The sequence below is a fragment of the Tupaia chinensis genome, unplaced genomic scaffold (assembly GCF_000334495.1).
Source record: "Tupaia chinensis unplaced genomic scaffold, TupChi_1.0 Scaffold143771_1, whole genome shotgun sequence".
Lineage (NCBI taxonomy): Eukaryota > Metazoa > Chordata > Mammalia > Scandentia > Tupaiidae > Tupaia > Tupaia belangeri.
The window spans coordinates 675,981-683,091 of NW_006203620.1; the positions used below are offsets into that span (position 1 = coordinate 675,981).

Below are 7,111 nucleotides of genomic sequence, written 5' to 3' on the forward strand. Positions count from 1 at the left end.
ATGGATTTAAAAAAAAAAAAAACAAAAAAAAAACGGAAACCTTCTATCTGTTGCCTACAAGAAATGCACCTTATGGATAAAGACATACATAGATCAAAAGTGAAGGGCTGGAAAAAGATATTCCATGCAAATGGAAATCAAAAAAGGGCTGGAGTTGCAATACTGATTCCAGACAATATAGGCTTCAAGACAAAGACTATAAGAAGAACCAAAGAAGGGTATTATGTAATAGTAAATTGACTAATTCATCAGGAAGACATAATGCTTATAAACATGCACACAACTCAGGAGCATCTAAATATATGAAGGAAAGACTGCTGAAGCTAAAAGGAAAGATAGAGAGCAACACTATAATTGTTGGGGATCTCAACAGACGTTGTCTTCTTTATACAGATCTTCTAGACAAAAAAATAAATAAATAGAGACACAGGACCTAAATGATACTATAAATCGAATGAGGTAGACAGACATCTATAGAACTTTCCAACCTAAGACCACCAAATACACATTTTTCACACTCCGGCATGGAACCTTTTCAAAGATTAACCATATGAAAGGACACAAATCAAGACTTTACAGTTTCAAAGGCTTAGAAACTGTTTCCAGCATCTTCTCTTATCATGATGGAATTAAACTAGATATTAATCCCAAGAAAGACCCTCAAAAATACACAAACACATGGAAACTAAACAACCTACATCTGAATGACTTCTTAACTACTGAAGATATCAAGTCTGAAATCAAAAAAATTTCTGGAAACAAATGATAATGAATACACAAGTTTCCATAATCTCTGAGACATGGCAAAAGCAGTCATAAGATGTAAATTCACAGCAACTAGTGCGCATAAGAAAAAGATGGAAAGGTGGCAAATAGACAACCTAACATCATGCCTCAGGGAATCGGAAAAACAACAACAACAACAACAAATTCTAGGTGAAAAGAAATAGTAAAGATTCGAGCAGAAATAAATTAAATAAAAAATAAATGAACTATACAAAAGATAAATGAAAGCAAAAGCTGGTTCTTTGAAAAGATTAACAAGATCAACATCCCATTAGCTAGACTGATAAGAAGAAAGAAAGAAAACAGATAAATCAAATACCTAACCAAACAGGCAACATTATAACAGACAGAATAGAAATACAAAATATCATTAGAGGATACTATGAGTAACTATATCCCAACAAACAAGAGAACATGGAGGAGGTGGACAAATTCCTGGATGTATATAATCTACTAAGACTGAATTATGAAGACACAGAAAACCTGAATAGACCCATAACAAGCCATGAGATTGAACCAGTAATAAATAACCTCCCAACAAAGAAAAGCCCAGGTCCAGATGGCTTCACTTCTGAATTCTACAAAACTTTTAAGGAAGAGTTAGTCCTGATCCCACTCAATTTATTTCTAAAGATCCAAAAGGAGGGAAACCTTCCAAATTCATTTTATGAAGTCTCCATTCTCAACTGAACTGGTCTGAGATGTATTTCATGTTCAGTCAGTTCTCTTTACAAGCCAAATTATATATAGTGATTCAATGTTAAAAAATTAAAGAGAATAAATAATAACAATAATCTGAAAAAAAATGATGAAAAGCTATTTGATGATGATGTGGATAGTGATGTCTTTGGTCTTGACTGATATGCATGGTAATCATGCTGGAAAAAGAAATGCAATACACTGTAAAGATATATGTGATTAAATGTAATATAAAATTATGATAATAATAAACTTTAAATCTAAAAATAATTTAAAAACACCCTGACAGCCAACCAATTCTATTCATGATCACTCTACAGTAATGCTTGTTATTAAATGTAATGACCTGGCTGGGACCAGCAGTTTGCGTAATGGCTATGTCCCTGGACTCCTATGTAGTCGACCGCAGTTGGAGTCCCAAACTCAGTGGCTTAAACTCACACCGAGCACATGTGTGTGCGTGCCCAAGGTCCCGAGAGAATGGAGGAGAAAGGATTGTGGCATGGCCATCCCCCTTGGGGAGTGATTTCTCACCTTCTGTCACTCTGTCTCTCTCTGTCTTTCTGTTGAGTGCACGCACCTTATAGCAAAAACCTCTCCAAGGGGAGGGGAAAAAAAAGCTGTAATGACCTGGTTAGCCCACTTTAAATGTCTTGGGATGGAGAACTACATCAGCAGCAGGTAGTTATATGCATGAGCCAAAGGTAGTGTAATACACAAAGTAAAGGCATTTACTGATAAAAGCTCCACATAGATCCACACAACGAGAGGCTAGCAATTCTTACTGCAAGCCCAGCAATGTAAGTCCCATCCTGGTAAATGACCAGCTGATTGGACAATCTGTATTCTAGAGAGAGAAATATAAGTTAGTGAAAAGACATGCCCTTAATAGTATAGTTAGACTGATCCTGCAGTCACAGTTTTCCCTGTGTAATACCATAAAATTACAGAAGATTTTCCTTAACTATAGTATAATATTTAGGCAATAATTCTATACCAACATGGAAATTACTGTTAAGAGCAGTTGAATTGATTATACGGAAAAAACTATATTCTAGGACTTCAGAACAGAAGCACAAGAATGAAATACATATACTAAAATAACTTCAGCATGATTTGTAACATACCACAGTAGAAACAGAAAACTATTTTTATAAGCGAATGTTTTGAGCTGTACATTCACAGGGTTAACAATGTTAGATAATCCAGATTCTTATGCTTTCACAATACATAAATGTTTCTTAATTATTGAATAATCTCTTTCATATCATGGAAGCATATCTTTCTGTAAGATAACTGATATGTATTATAGTGATGCAGATATCGAGTAGGCATAAAAATATAATTTATCAAAGATATATTTTTATGTATTCATGTTTATTCCTTTTATAGCCTTTCCTGCTTAGTAAAGAAAATGACAAAGCACATAAATCTGGCACGTACTCCCAGAACTCCCCAACTATACATGTGGTAGTGCAACCACTTCACCATCCAGTTAAAATTCTTCTGTTCCATCTGGTGAAAAAAGGTAAATTGGTGGTTTCAATGGAGATTCTTCAAGGCAAGATTGATAAAGTCTGCACACAGTGCATCAAAAATCTCTCCCTAAATACCACAATATACATTCAAATACAGGTTGCCAAAAAGACATACTGGTAAGTGACGTATTTAGCTCTCTCATTTAAGTGGGTTTCTCACATAAGCATACACAGAGAATTTGAGATCACAACAGCTTTAATCCACAGGTCAGAGTACCTCTCAACAGGTATGTTGGCTGCCATTTTCCACTCATTTGTATTTATATCACAAATTTCCAGTTACTGAAGACTTATCTACAGTACCACAGGGAGTCTTGTGCCAGAAGTAGTAGCAAGATGCAGCCCAAAAGCTGCAGCTGGAGCAAAGGACCTGCAAGTTTGCTTCATGGCCATTTCTACCCATGAATCTGACCTTAGAAAATAAAAGTACATGAAATTCAATGTGATCACATAAATGCAGTCATGAACCACAACTGCTGCACTCCACTGCCCTGCACAAGACAGAGGGCTTACCATCATCCACTAATCCTTCTCAGTCTCATATCTTTCTCTTTTTTTGGGGGGGAGAGGTTTTCACTATAGGGCGCGTGCACTCGCCAAACTGACAGAGAGAGACATAGAGACAGAAAGCAAGAAATCACCCCCCAGGGGGGATGGTCACGTCGCAATCCCTTCTCCTCCATTCTCCTCTCGGGATCTTGGGCACGCACGCACACACGCCCGGCGTGAGTTTTAAGCCACCGGGTCCGGGACGTGAACTGCGGTCGACTACGTGGGAGTCCGGTGACACAGCCATTATGCTAACTGCTGGTTCCCAGTATCATATCTTTCTATAGTCCTCGGATTACGTTATCCACCTACACTGTCTCCTCCAACCACATAGATGTAACCTTCACAGCAAATCAAAGATGGCTTTATATGAACAAAAAACATTGGAGTCTTTGGAAACCATGTATCTTGATGTGCATCAAACCAGTAAAAACAATTCACAGTTTTCAAGGCAGTCTAAAGTTTGCTTGTTTTACTCTGATTTGTTTTTGTTCTTTTCATAAGAACTTGTCCCCCTGCTGTGTAGATGTCATTATCAGGAGTTAAAACTGTCTCAAACTCCGGAAGTTAGCTGCTGGGCTGCACAGCTTGTAAACTTTTGCTGAGAGGAATGTAACCAGTAGAATAATAAATGCTACAAGGATTTTCTGAAGATGCTTCAATGAAAACCATCATCTCTTCTTTAGTCATCCCAAGTCTTGGTTTCAAAAACTTGGGCATGGACTTATACAGACCTAGAACCACCACAGACTTATCATTGGGTGGCAGACCTTGAAGCTAGGCTGTCTGTGTTACTTCTGAAAATGTATCAATTTTGATTTGGCTAAGAATTGAAGACAAATACTGGGATTTTAATTCTGTGCTGTACTCTAGTCATAGCACAACACCTTATCAAACTGTTTCTTCCTTTTCTGCATTTGAATTGTTACTACTAAGAATGTCTATCAGTAGGTCATGTGACAGCTGCATGAATGCTTCCTGGTGATATACTGCAGTAAATTTGTGCTCCACCATTTTTCTAATACTATGTTTTAATTCCTCACAACTGAAGAAATCATCAAAACTCAAGTCATATGCAATTCTGTACATTTTTTAATATTAAATATTCTCAGCAACATTGTAACACAGCCTCAACCTGTAGGAAGGCTATTTTGTAAAGCTGTTCTACAGTGCTGTCGTTTATTGCCAAGTTATCTGTGTATGCATAAGTTATTATTATTTGTAAGGTGGCATCATCCGTATTCCTCAGGAGTATGTGTGTCTGTTTGCTTTCACTTAGTCTATGAACGTGGCCCTGAAATAAGAGCTACCTGCTGCAAAAAACATTTTATGACAAGGGAACTCAGTGCCCTCAATAATTAATATTGTATCAGTAAACACTACTGTTCATAAAACAATTTTCTTTTGGAAAGGTTTTTGCTATAGGGCAGGTGCACTCGCCAGAAAGACAGAGAGAGACAGAGAGACAGAAAGTGAGAAATCATCCCCCGGGGGGATGGCCACTCCGCAATCCCTTCTCCTCCATTCTCCTCAGGATCTTGGGCATTCATGCATGTTTGCTTCATGGCCATTCCACCCGGCATGTGTTTAAGCCACCAGATCTGGAACTTGAACCGCAGCCGACTACATGGAAGTCCAGCTACATACCCATTACTCCAATTGCTGGTGCCATAAAACAATTTTAATTGTTCCAACAAGGACACAGCATATTCAGTATTGATCTGCCTCTCATCTTGAGTGGACATAACTGCATTCCATTGATCTCTCCCAGAACATATTTTAAAAGTCAGTCTTGGGGGAACCAGCAGTTAGCGTAATGGCTATGTCGCTGGACTCCCACGTAGTCGACCGCGGTTCGCGTCCCGGACCCGGTGGCTTAAAACCCACGCTGGGCGCGTGTGCATGTGTGCCCAGGATCCCGAGGGGAGAATGAAGGAGAAGGGATTGTGGCGTGGCCATCCCCTCTGGGGGGTGATTTCTCGCTTTCTGTCTCTCTGTTTCTGTCTGGCGAGCACACGCACCCTATAGTGAAAAAAAAAACTCTCAAAAAAAAAAAAAGTCAGTCTTGGGACCAGCATTTAGCATAATGGCTAAGTCGCTGGACTCCCATGTAGTCGACCGTGGTTCGAGTCCTGGACCCGGTGGCTTAAACTCACGCCAGGCGCATGTGCGTGTGTGCCCAAGATCCCGAGAGAATGAAGGAGAAGGGATTGAAGTCTCCCCAGGGGGTGATTTCTCTCTGTCTTTTTCTCTCTCTGTCTTTGTGGCAAGTGCACGCGCTTTATAGCAAAAACCTCTCAAAAAAAAAAAAATAGAAGTCTTGCTGATGGAAAGCCAAGTGAATACTTCAGAAATAATGGAGAAACTCTACTTCCTGTTATCTGTGGCATTCAGAACCAAGTGACAAATTCACTTAAGAATAATATTTTGTTATAGGCTTAGAATCACTCCTAGGTCATCCTGTGTTAATTAGGTTCTTCAGAGTTTTTCAACATAATCTGTAGATACCTTGCTCAAATTTTCAATTGTGCAGCTCGTGAGTGAAGGTGAAAAATACACGAGGTAGGTGTGGTGGCAACATTCTATGTTCAGAAGATCCTCTGGAGTAATCACCAATTTTTAGGAGGAGGAAGGTGGTTGAGTTCAAAGAAGTTAACGATTTCAGTGTAATCACATTCACAATTTTTCATTTCAAAGGGCAAATTCTGCTTTCTTTTTTTTAAAAAAAAATTATTATTATTATTGTTTTTCTTTACATTTCTTTTTAAAATCATTAGTTGCCATAAAAGGACCTTTGTTAACATAGATGCTTCTTGGTTACTTCAAATGTACCAGAAAAACATATGTATGGAAGGGGTTTTCTTCGCTTACCAGGTCACCAATGCCTCCTGAGTGGATAAGTAAAACAGGGGCAGGGCCAGCTGAAGCCATGGTGCCTCTAAAGCCCCACAGTCCCAAAGGCACCCCAGAACTGAGACAAAATCACGCCCTTGAGTGGTGCGAGGGCCTCTCCTGCCTGGCATACCAGCTGAGTGAGTCATTGAATGGAGGTCCAAGCAGAGGGCAACCCCAGCCTCTGCACTTCTTTTTTTTTCCCCCAGGATTTGCCATAGGATGCCTGTGCTCACTGGAGAGAAAGTGAGAAATCAGCCCCCCTTCTCCCAGAGAGGAAGTTCATGCCACAATCCCGTCTCCTGCTCGGATTTTGGGCATGCACTCAACATGTATCTGGAATGATTTTCAAGCTGTCGTTGGCTATGTGGGAGTCCAGAGCCTTAACCTCCAGGCCAGTTGTTGGCCCTATATATGCACTTTTAAATTATAGCTAGCATCCTACATTTTCACCCAAAAGGTATCTGAAACAATGACAGTTATTTATATAGTAGTAATTCAGACTCCAAATCTAAATTCCACCTGATTTCTCATTATCCCATATGCTCCAAACTCTGTATCACTATATCCTTATACTTCTGCCCTGGAAATTACATTAGTTTCCTAATTAGTCTCCCTGCCTCTCTTCTTACCCCACTCCATAAACT

General features: G+C 39.3%; 1 pseudogene; it reads right to left on the reverse strand.

The window, feature by feature from the left end:
• Positions 1-2,944: 2,944 nt before the first annotated feature.
• LOC102476732 (kelch repeat and BTB domain-containing protein 2-like) lies at positions 2,945-5,317 on the reverse strand (annotated as a pseudogene).
• Positions 5,318-7,111: the final 1,794 nt, after the last annotated feature.